The following is an 11,937-nucleotide window of genomic DNA, read 5'->3' as shown; positions in this document are numbered from 1 at the left end:
CTCTGTTATTGTCTCCTTGTTTTGTTGCAGCCTTTGAACCAAGCTGTGACAGGGTGAGCACGTACAACTTACTACATTAGACAACCTGACTGGTGGTTTAAACTCAACATAATGGTACACTTTTTTTGTCACTGCACTATTTCATTTCTTATTCTGACACATTTTCTTAAAGCAGGCTTCATCAGAACAACACAGGAGTGATACCATCCTCAGTTTTATGGAAAACAAGTTATAATTCATAATAAAAACCACATGTTGCAGCAAGGAAAATCATACACTATAGACACTTTTAACCAAAAGTGTAACTTGGATGGCTCTCTGATGAAGGCTTCTTCACTGTAAACATGAGTAATACAAGAGTAACCGTGTTTTAGAGATGTTTATGGTGTTTGAAGTGTTTAAATATCTGTTTATTATTTACCACTTTTAGCAAAGCAGCTAAATCACTGACAGGACGAACATCCAGCGTTACTTTGGATATATAAATGGTCATTTGCAAACCACGGGGAAGTCTAAATCAGTGGCTCTTAAAAGTTTTTATCTTAAAAAATCCTTAAAAGGAATCCGTCAACCTGCAACCCATCATCACATGGAGAAGAATTCATGCTTTGTGTTACTTCTGTGTACAAGTCATGTTCTTGAAAGTTTAATCACCTTAATCTTACTACAGAACGTCTAGAATCATGCAAATGCTTGAACTGTATGGAGAAAGGTTTAATGTTATTTTAAAGGGAGGATATTTGTTCAGTGGGTTGTAAATGTAATTTTTTTCTCTTCTAAAGCATGTATATTTCACTATAAAGTGAAGACAACAGGCAGAAAAACACTACTGTATGGTTATTAAATGAAGATTAAAGAAACTTTACTGATACCTCACAAAAAACCTCACTTAAACCAAGAAAGAAGGGAATAACAGGCACAGAAGTAGCTGAAATAGAATAAGAACATGTGAAACTACACTCTTAGAAGTAGAGGCGCATCAGAAAGCTCATTAAGGAACCATTTTGTAGGGTTTGGGGTTAAATTTGGAGCTCATTAGGGTCCGAGCACCAAGGTGCATAGGACCCTATTGAAACCCATCCATCCATTATCTATACACCGCTTAATCCTCACTAGGGTCGCGGGGGGGGGGGGCTGGAGCCTATCTCAGCTGACTCGGGCGAAGGCAGGGGACACCCTAGACAGATCGCCAGTCTGTCGCAGGGCTACATATATAGACAAACAAGCACTCACACATTCACACCTACGGGCAATTTAGAATGATCAATTAACCTCAGCATATTTTTGGACTGTGGGAGGAAGCCGGAGTACCCGGAGAAAACCCACGCATGCACAGGGAGAACATGCAAACTCCATGCAGAAAGATCCCGGGAAAGCCGGGACGCGAACCAGGGACCTTCTTGCTGCAAGGCGAAAGTGCTAACCACGACACCACTGTGCAGCCCCCCTATTGAAACCCTTAGGTTTATTATTATTATTATTTTCTGGCCGAAATGATCGCATTTTTGAGGGCCTGAACATGCTCAAAAAATGAAAATTTGTAGAAAAATCAGAAGTGGTGAAATTTTTTTTATTTTATTGGAATTGCGCATGTGTGTGGCAAAATGGCTCTATAGTGCCACCTGCAGTTCAGCCCCTGAACCATGTGTGGCCTACAGGCATGAAATTTGGGAGGGATGTTTAACATGTCAGGGTAAACAAAAAAGCCTCAAGGACCCATACCCTAAACCCAACAGAAGGTGCACTATTTTGCATTGAATGTCAGATTTTGCCCATTTTTGATTTTTTTCTAGAGCGAACTTCTCCTAGGACGTAACTCCCAATTCACCTCAAATTCGACCAGTACATACAGCAGGCCTTAATGATCAAAAATTATCAAAATTTTCAGTTTAAGTCAAAGGGCGTGTCTGTGGCGGTGCGGCGACTTTTGATGTTTCGCCATGAAAATTTAATTATTTATATCTCTGCTGTACATGATGCAGTCTGGCCCAAACTTCACATGCTGGACAACAGGTCCAGTCTGAAGACATCCACACTCATAAATTCTGAAAAAGTCATGGCGTCACACAGCCTCCAGAATTTTGATGCTTCGCCATGAAACATCAACTGCTGTGTAACTACCCTCTGCATGCTCCGATCTGTATGAAATTTTACATGTGTGACCAGAGTCCAGCTTTGAAGACATCCATAGACCAATATACAGTCAGAGTGATCACGCCACCTGTTGGATGGACAGGAAATGCTGTATAACTAGCCTGTACATGCTCCAGTCATCCTGAAACTTTACATGTGTGATCAGAGTCCACTCTTCCACTCTGGAGTTGCCAATGGTGAGAGGCGCCGAGCAGGGGTGTCAATACTCATTGCGCCTCGGCTCGGTGACTGTGTGTTGAAGTTTACCCCGGTGGATGAGAGGGTGGCCTCCCTTCGCCTTCAGGTGGGGGGACGGTTCCTTACTGTTGTTTGCGCCTACGGGCCGAACAGCAGTTTGGAGTATCCTTTCTGGAATCCCTGGAGGGGTTGCTGGAGAGCGCCCCTTCTGGGGATTCCATAGTTCTGCTGGGGGACTTCAACGCTCACGTTGGCAATGACAGTGAGACCTGGAGAGGCGTGATTGGGAGGAACGGCCCCCCCCGATCTGAACCCGAGCGGTGTTCTGTTATTGGACTTCTGTGCTCGTCACAGATTGTCCATAACGAACACCATGTTCAGGCATAAGGGTGTCCATATGTGCACTTGGCACCAGGACACCCTAGGCCACAGTTCAATGATCGACTTTGTTGTCGTATCGTCAGACTTGCGGCCGCATGTCCTGGACACTCGGGTGAAGAGAGGGGCGGAGCTGTCAACCGATCACCATGGTGGTGAGTTGTCTCCGATGGTGGGGGAGGATGCCAGTCAGACCTGGCAGACCCAAACGGATCGTGAGGGTGTGCTGGGAACGTCTGGTGGAGTCCCCTGTCAGAAGGAGTTTCAACTCCCACCTCCGGTCAAACTTCAACCATGTCCTGAGGGAGGTGGGGGACATTGAGTCCGAGTGGACCATGTTCCGTGCCTCCATTGCTGAGGCGGCCTATCGTTGCTATGGCCGTAAGGTGGTCGGTGCCTGTCCCGGCGGCAATCCCCGAACCCGTTGGTGGACACCGGCGGTAAGGGATGCCGTCAAGCTGAAGAAGGAGTCCTACCGGGCCTTTTTGGCCTGTGGGACTCCGGAGGCAGCTGACGGGTATCGGCTGGCCAAGCGGGCTGCGGCTGCGGCTGTCGCCGAGGCAAAAACTCAGGTATGGGAGGAGTTTGGCGAGGCCATGGAAAACGACTTCCGGACGGCTTCGAAGAGATTCTGGTCCACCATCCGGCGTCTCAGGGGGGGAAAGCAGTGCACTGTCAACACTGTCTATAGTGGGGATGGTGCACTGCTGACCTCAACTCGGGACGTTGTGAATCGGTGGAAGGAATACTTCGAAGACCTCCTCAATCCCACCGACAAGCCTTCTGATTCAGAAGCGGGGCCTGGGGTCTCGGGCGTAGATTCTCCCATCTCTGGGGTCGAAGTCGCTGAGGTAGTTAAAAAGCTCCTCGGTGGCAAGGCCCCGGGGGTGGATGAGATTCGCCCGGAGTTCCTCAAGGCCCTGGATGTTGTGGGGCTGTCCTGGTTGACACGTCTCTGCAACATCGCGTGGACATCGGGGGCAGTGCCTCTGAATTGGCAGACTGGGGTGGTGGTCCCTCTTTTCAAAAAGGGGGACCGGAGGGTGTGTTCCAACTATAGGGGGATCACACTCCTCAGCCTCCCCGGGAAGGTCTATTCAGGGGTACTGGAGAGGAGGGTCCGCCGGATAGTCGAACCTCGGATTCAGGAGGAGCAATGCGGTTTTCGTCCCGGCCGTGGAACTGTGGACCAGCTCTACACCCTCAGCAGGGTCCTTGAGGGTGCATGGGAGTTTGCCCAACCAGTCCACATGTGTTTTGTGGATCTGGAGAAGGCTTTCGACCGTGTCCCTCGGGGAATCCTCTGGGGAGTGCTCCGGGAGTACGGGGTAACGGACCACCTAATACAGGCTGTCCGTTCCCTGTATGACTGGTGCCAGAGCTTGGTCCGCATCTCCGGCAATAAGTCGAACTCGTTTCCAGTGAGAGTTGGACTCCGCCAGGGCTGCCCTTTGTCACCGATTCTGTTCATAATTTTTATGGACAGAATATCTAGGTGCAGCCAGGGTGTTGAGGGGGTCCGGTTTGGTGACCTCAGGATTCCGTCACTGCTTTTCGCGGATGATGTGGTCCTGTTGGCTTCATCATGCCAGGACCTCCGACTCTCACTGGATCGGTTCGCAACCGAGTGTGAAGCGGTTGGGATGAGGATCAGCACCTCCAAATCCGAGTCCATGGTCCTCAGCCGGAAAAGGGTGGAGTGCACTCTCCGGGTCAGGGATGAGGTCGTGCCCCAAGTGGAGGAGTTTAAGTACCTCGGGGTCTTGTTCACGAGTGAGGGAAGGATGGAGCGAGAGATCGACCGGCGGATTGCTGCGGCCTCCGCAGTAATGTGGGCGCTGTACAGGTCCGTCATGGTAAAGAGGGAGCTGAGCCGAAAGGCGAAGCTCTCAATTTACCGGTCGATCTACGTTCCTACCCTCACCTATGGTCACGAGCTTTGGGTAGTGACCGAAAGAACAAGATCGCGGGTACAAGCGGCTGAAATGAGTTTCCTCCGCAGGGTGGCTGGGCTCTCCCTTAGAGATAGGGTGAGAAGCTCGGCCATCCGGGAGGATCTCAGAGTAGAGCCACTGCTCCTCCGCGTAGAGAGGAGCCAGATGAGGTGGCTCGGGCATCTAATTAGGATGCCCCCCGGACGCCTCCCCGGTGAGGGCACGTCCCACCGGGAGGAGGCCCCGGGGAAGACCCAGGACACGCTGGAGAGACTATGTCTCCCAGCTGGCCTGGGAACGCCTTGGGGTCCCCCGGGAGGAGCTAGATGATGTGGCCGGGGAGAGGGAGGTCTGGGCTTCCCTCCTAAAGCTGCTGCCCCCGCGACCCGACCCGGACCAGCGGTAGAAGATGGATGGATGGATGGATGGATGGATCAGAGTCCAATCCTGATCACGTCAATAGGCCAATATACACTTTCAGTTGCAGCACCACCTGGTGGATGGACAGGAAATGCTTCATTTCGAGCCCGTACATGCACCAATCTGCCTGAAACTTTACAAATGTGATCAGAGTCCGGCCCTCATCACATTCATAGCATACACTCTCTGTCGCAGCACCACCTGTTGGACATGCTTGGATTCGCCGACCAGCAAGGATGTGAGGACCCATTCAACGCTGCTTCCAGCTTTAATTTTTATTTTTTTATATTACTTTCTTTTTAGGATGGGAGAAACACACTTTTGGTGGTGTTAACGTACTTGAAAATGCGTGCAATTTTGCACACACATCACAATTGGCGAAAAATTTGATATTTTATGGAACTTGCACATGTGTGTGCCAAAATGGTTCCATAGCGCCCCCTACAAAATTGCAAACTGTGGCTACTAACCCAACTCGCAAGGGGTTTCATCTACAGCTACAAAATTTTATAGCATATGTGTCAAACTCAAGGCCCACGGGCCATATCTGGCCCGTAATACAATTATATCCGGCCCGCGAGATCATTTTACATTGATCTATTATTATTGTTATTAATGGCCACCTTGCCGAATGATAGGTTACCTGGGAACATTCCCGCGTCATTCAAGTCAAGCGTCTGTTACTGTCTGCAACACTATTGTAACGTCAAAGCTAGCCCTTAACAATGGCGAAAAGAAAAGTTGATTCTGAAAACGGAGCCTTTCAAAACCGATGGGAGGTTGAGTATATGTTTATTGACATTGCCGGTGAACCTGTGTGTCTTATTTGTGGAGATAATGTGGCTGTAATTAAGGAATTTAAACTGAGACGGCACTTCGAGACAAAACATCAAGGCAAGCTGAAAAACCTGAATGCAGACCAGAAGCTACAGAAAGTAGAAGAGTTAAAGAAGAATCTGACATCTCAGCAGACGTTTTTCACCAGAGCAAAAACACAAAGTGAAGCTGCTGTCAAAGCAAGCTTTATTGTGGCAGAAGAGATGGCCAAATCCGGCCGGCCATTTACCGAGGGAGAGTTTCTGAAGAACTGTATGCTGAAGGTGTGCGACATCTTGTGTCCAGACAAAAAGCAGATGTTGGCAAATGTAAGCCTGAGTAGAAATACAGTTGCTGATCGGGTTTGTGAGATGGCCACTGATTTAAGAACACAGTTGACTGAAAGAAGCAAAGACTTTATTGCATACTGTCTTGCTGTGGATGAAAGTATTGACATGACAGACACTGCACAGCCAGCCATCTTCATCCGTGGAGTGGACAGAGGAAATATTGGACATTAAATCGATGCACGGGACAATGACAGGAAAAGACATTTTTGAAAACGTATGTCAAAGTGTAACCGGCATGAAACTGCCCTGGGACAAACTTGTTGGACTTACAACAGATGGAGCACCGGCGATATGCGGTGAAAAAAGTGGGCTTGTGGGGAGGATGCAAGTAAAGATGCAGGAGGAGAACTGTACTGGTGAGTTGACAGCATATCACTGCATCATACATCAGGAAACGCTGTGTGGTAAAGTGTTAAAAATGGAACATTGAATGAGCACTGTAACGCAAACTGTAAACTTTATCCGAGCTAAAGCTTTGAACCACCGGAAATTTCAGTCTTTTATGTGAGAAATATATTCAGAGTTTGCCGACATTCCTTATCATACAGAGGTGCGTTGGCTGAGTCGAGGAAAGATTCTCAACAGAGTTTATGAGCTACACAAGGAAATTTGTCAGTTCATGGACAGTAAAGGAAAAGACTCCACAGTTTTGCGGGACAAGAAGTGGAAATGTGAGTTGGTGTTTCTGGCTGACATAACAGCTCATCTCAGCGCCTTGAACCTTCAGCTCCAGGGACGTGACCGCATGATCACTGACATGTAAGATGCAGTGAAGGCATTTCAAGTGAAGCTGCTCTTCTGGGAGACACAGATGCATCAGTGCAACTTGCCTCATTTTCCCTGTTGCTAAGTAATGTTGAACCAAGTTGGTGCAATGATGTTTCCTAATGCGCACTTTGCTGATAAACTGAGTGCACTGCGCACTGAGTTCTCACGGCGCTTTCGAGACTTTGAAGCACAAAAAAGGAATTTCGAGCTGCTTCGCAACCCATTTGCTGTCGACGTGGAAGCTGCACCTGTACAGATTCAGATGGAGCTGATAGAGCTGCAGTGTAATGGGACACTAAAGGCAAAGTACGACACTGCAGGGCCCGCATAGTTTATTCGCTCCATTCATGAAGCAATGCCTCAGCTCCGTCTACATGCAGCTCGAACCTTGTGCATGTTTGGCAGCACATACCTGTGTGAGAAGCTGTTGTCAGTGATGAAGATTAACAAAACAGCACACAGGAGTCGTCTCACTGATGAACACCTGCACTCCATCCTGAGAATCTCCACAACACAGAACCTTGCACCAAACGTAAACGAACTTGTTGCCAAGAAGAGATGCCAAGCATCCAGCAAAGAAGAGCAAAGCATAAGAGCAAAGAAAACTGAATGTTTTGATTTATTATTTTTATTTTTTTTGCTGGAAAGCACAAATTTTATTTATATTTCCAGGGTTTTTTGGACCATGCTCATATTTTGAATTTGTATGATTTTGACAAGAACATTTTTGTGGAGAGCAGAAATATTTAGATATTTAAAGTTTAAGTTTATTTTTCTAAAATGGCCCAAGAGCAAAGAAAACTGAATGTTTTGATTTGTTATTTTTACTTTTGTGGAAAAGCATAATTTTTATTTCATTTTTTCATGTTTTTTGCAGCATGTTCATAGTTGTAACTTTTATAATTTTGACAAGCAATATTTTTATAGAGAGCAAAGCATTTTAAGTTATATAAAGTTTAAGTTTATTTATTGTTGAATGATATTGCTGTCTGTTTTTAATTCTTATTCATGTTCAGAAAACATTTACTTTTAGTGTGTTCAATAAATGTTTATCCTGTTCAGCCCACGACCTAAAGTGTGCTTTGAGTTTTGGCCCCCGGTGCAACTGAGTTTGACACCCCTGTTTTATAGGCATATGTAGCACATCAGGACTCAAAAAAAGTACATTACGGCCATATTGTAAACCCAACAGGAAGTCGGCCATTTTGAATTAGCTGTGAAATTTGTTGAGATGAACTCCTCCTAGGGGGTAAGTCTGAGAGACCTCAAATTTGGCGAATATATGCAACAGTCCTTCCTGATGAAAGTTATCAAACAGTTTGATGTTTTGCCATGAAAATTAAATTATTTATATCTCAGCTGCACATAGTCCAATCTGGCCCAAACTTCACATGATGGACAACAGGTCCAGTCTGAAGACATCCACACTCATAAATTCTGAAAAAGTCATAGCGCCACCTGTTGGTAATAGTAAGTTTAAGACATTATATTTTCAGGTACTATGGCCCCAAGATTTGTGATACAATGCTTGAAATTGGTCAGCCAAGTGTTCACCTCTTGACAATCCCACACTGTGAAGGCTTTGACATTTAATGGCAAGCTGTTGCCGTGGCAACCAAATATTTTTGTGACAGACAAAGTATTTTTTGACAGGTTAGGAATACTCCAACGCTCACCAAAATTACCACACACATCACCATCAGTGAATGGAAGGACACTGTATGCATCTTAGCGCTGCATGTGCTATAGTGCCCCCTACAACATTTTTAACAAACAGCCCCTGAACTGTGTTTAACCTACATCCACGAAATTTGGGAGGCACATAGAGGACATCGGGGTGCACAAAAAATCCTCCTGCAGTCATACCCTAAACCCAACAGGAAGTCCGCCATCTTGGATTAATTGTCAGAATTTTGATGATTTTTTTCATTTTCGAGAACGAACTCCTCTTAGGGGGTAACTCCAAGAGATCTCAAATTTTACCAGTATGTACTACAGGTACTTGTGATGAAAAGTTATCAAAATTTTCATTATAAGTCTGAGGGCGTGGCCATGGCAGTGTCCAGAATTTTGATGCTTCACCATGAAACATCAACTACTGTGTAACTATCCTCTGCATGTTTCAATATACCTCAAACTTTACATGTGAGATTAGAGTCCAGATTTGAAGACATCCGTAGACCGATATACAGTCAGAGTGATAGCGCCACCTGGTGGATGGACAGGAAATGATGTATAACTACCCTGCACTTGCTCCACTTTGCCTGAAACTTTACGTGTGATCAGAGTCCGGCCCTCATCACATCCATAGGACGACATACATTCTCGGTTGCAGCACCACCTGGAAGACATGCTTGGATTTGCCGACCATCAAGGATGTGAGGACCCATCCAACACTGCTTGCAGCTTTAATTGTTATTATTTTTGTTGTCCTAGTGGATTTTATGAACCCAACATCATCAAAAATGTGTTTTTTAAAATTTAGAAAAATGGGAACCTTGATATTAGTGTCATTTGAATCCAAATCTGTTGGCACAAAGTCAAACTAGATCCTAATTTGTTAAAATATACAAAACTAGTGTGTAAAACTTGCATTTGGTAATTTCTCCAACACTGTTGCCAAAAAACTACAACTTAAAGTTATTTTTTTTATGTTTCTTTTGTTGTGTTAAATAAAATGACTCCTATATATTTACATATGTTGGACTAAAATCTAAAATAAAGCACTATAATGCTGTTAGCCTCATTTTTCTTTGCTGATTATATTGCAGTGCATGCAATTACAATGAAACTACATTTTAAAAAATATAACAAATGGAGCAAATGCAGGTGTAAAGAGGTAGACCTACAGCTAATTCTACAGGAACCTCCAGTTCCTCCAGTAAACTCTTCCCTGAACTGAGCTGTTAAAAGTTCCTCCGGGAACTGTCAAGCAAGCAGGGTTTCTTTAATATGCCCAAAGTTCCTTAGAGGTTCTCCTCATTCTAGGAGGATATAAGACAACATTAAGTAAATCAAAGTATCACCATCCATTATACAGTGTAATGGAAAATCCCATTTTGTTTTGAAGATTTATGTGGTTTTATAGCTTGTTAAAAACAGGATTATGGTGTAAAATTATGTTAAAAGTCTTCAAGTTAAGCTCTATAAAGCTCATAGACTCTGGCTGACATTATATAAGTAAATCCAGTAAGATTTAAGCAGCTGTTACAAATCTACAAATAATGTATTTGGGGCTAAATGTATAAATTCTGCATTTATTTTGGATTTTATATATAGCTGGAGATGTAGTAGAGAGTCAATCCAGTATAGTGTAATCTAGTATAGATTTAAATCTTGAAAGCATTTTTAATAATTTGATATAAATATGGTAAAACTTTGAATTTAGTTAAAATATACTTATTTAAAGTATGTTTTTAATATGTCAAATAGATGTTTTTATTAGAAAGCCTTCATTTTTAACCATTGTTGCATATGAGAAGTCTTAATCAGTATTTCTTTAGTTAATAAAATTATTATTTTGTCTAAATAATATTATATTCTATATTAAAATGTGCTTTCAAAGCTCTGTGATGATGTTTTGTGGGGTATTTTTCCAAGTAGTAGCTCCATAATCTGCTCTTCTGCTGTAAGAACCAGCTTGTTTTGTGACGTTTTTCTGTCTCTCACACTCACACACACACACACACACACACACACACACACACACACACACACACACACACACACACACACACACACACACACACACACACACACACACACACACACACACACACAAATATCACAAATATCACAGTGTAGTAATAACCGCGTGGTTGATGAAGCCAATAGTATGCATCTGCAGTGCCGGAGGCTGCACGGAGAGGGCTGCACGGAGAGGGCTCTCGGGGCAGCCCTCTCCGTGCAGCCTCCGGCTGTGCAGACATACCCTTCTCCAGTGCTTCGCAGGCCTTTGGCCCCCAGGGGAACCAGAGGAGGGGCCAAACTGGAGCGGAGGCGGGGCGCACAGTGCTACGGCTGAGTGGAAAGAAAGTGGAACGTGAGAAAATACCTGAATGGACAATCTGGAATAAGTAAGTAGTACTTTTCACTGGAAAATGTGTAGAAATGTGTCCAGTGGTGCTGTGGGTGCATGTGCGCTGCGTAAAAGGCGGACGGAGCGGAACGGGGAGGATTTGGGTCGCCGGAGATCTCCGGTTTCCCCAAACAATAGTCGAGAGGACGCGATGGTCCTTTTCTTTTTTTTTCAAGCCACAGGGAAGTTTAGGACCCTCATCGGCCCTATTGTTGTCCACACCGAGGCCACGTAGCTCCGGTTCTAGACGAAGAGAGGCGCAGTGAGTGAATATAACTCGGAGGTAAAAACGGACTGATGCGCCCAGAGCGAATCAGTCCGTTTGATTGTAGGCCGCTGGTTTGAATTCTGTCCGCCGTGGAAGACTGCTGGGAATTTCAGTTCGTCCATTCATTTACAGTGAGAGGAGGAGAAAAGGAGGGAAGAAAGGAAACGTACAGTGGGATCGTTTGGCATCAGGACGCGGCCGGTGAGGCCTGGGAGTCTCCCATTGTCCTGCCTGTCTACAACAAGCCTCCTGTCTCATTTTTTGTAGGTCGCACAACTCTGTAGATTCGCCCTAAATACTGCGACTCCTCACAGTAAGTTGGCCCATTGTGCATGTGGAATATTGGTGAATTATTGATGCAGGTCGACTCCTGATCCATATCGGCGGCGAGCAAATGTGTCCAAACAGCCAGAAATTCAAAGTGCAGCAGGAGAATGTTGCTGCAGCACAAAACAGGCCCTGATTTCCCCAGCGAGGGTTTCAAATACCTGCTGGGTTTATAAACTCCACTACACAGTGGAAAGAAAGAGACCAGGGCTAGAAAACCTGTTTTATACCCTCAGTGTGCTTTGTGAGGGATAAAAAAAAAGTGGC

The 11,937-nt window shown here is 45.2% G+C and overlaps 1 protein-coding gene across 2 annotated transcripts in view; it reads left to right on the top strand.

The window, feature by feature from the left end:
• Positions 1-10,935: 10,935 nt before the first annotated feature.
• LOC111579138 (vang-like protein 2) overlaps positions 10,936-11,937 on the top strand; it is a 41,242-nt gene continuing 40,240 nt past the window's right edge. Inside the window, exon 1 of one of the 2 annotated variants that reach the window (XM_023286286.3) lies at positions 10,936-11,073. The gene's annotated coding sequence lies outside the window, so the exon portion shown is untranslated. Of the gene's footprint in view, positions 11,074-11,194; positions 11,657-11,937 lie in introns of those variants that run through there. The other variant, XM_023286287.3, reaches the window with a different exon arrangement.

Source organism: Amphiprion ocellaris, chromosome 10 (assembly GCF_022539595.1).
Source record: "Amphiprion ocellaris isolate individual 3 ecotype Okinawa chromosome 10, ASM2253959v1, whole genome shotgun sequence".
NCBI lineage: Eukaryota > Metazoa > Chordata > Actinopteri > Pomacentridae > Amphiprion > Amphiprion ocellaris.
This window is presented reverse-complemented; position numbering and strand designations above follow the sequence as displayed.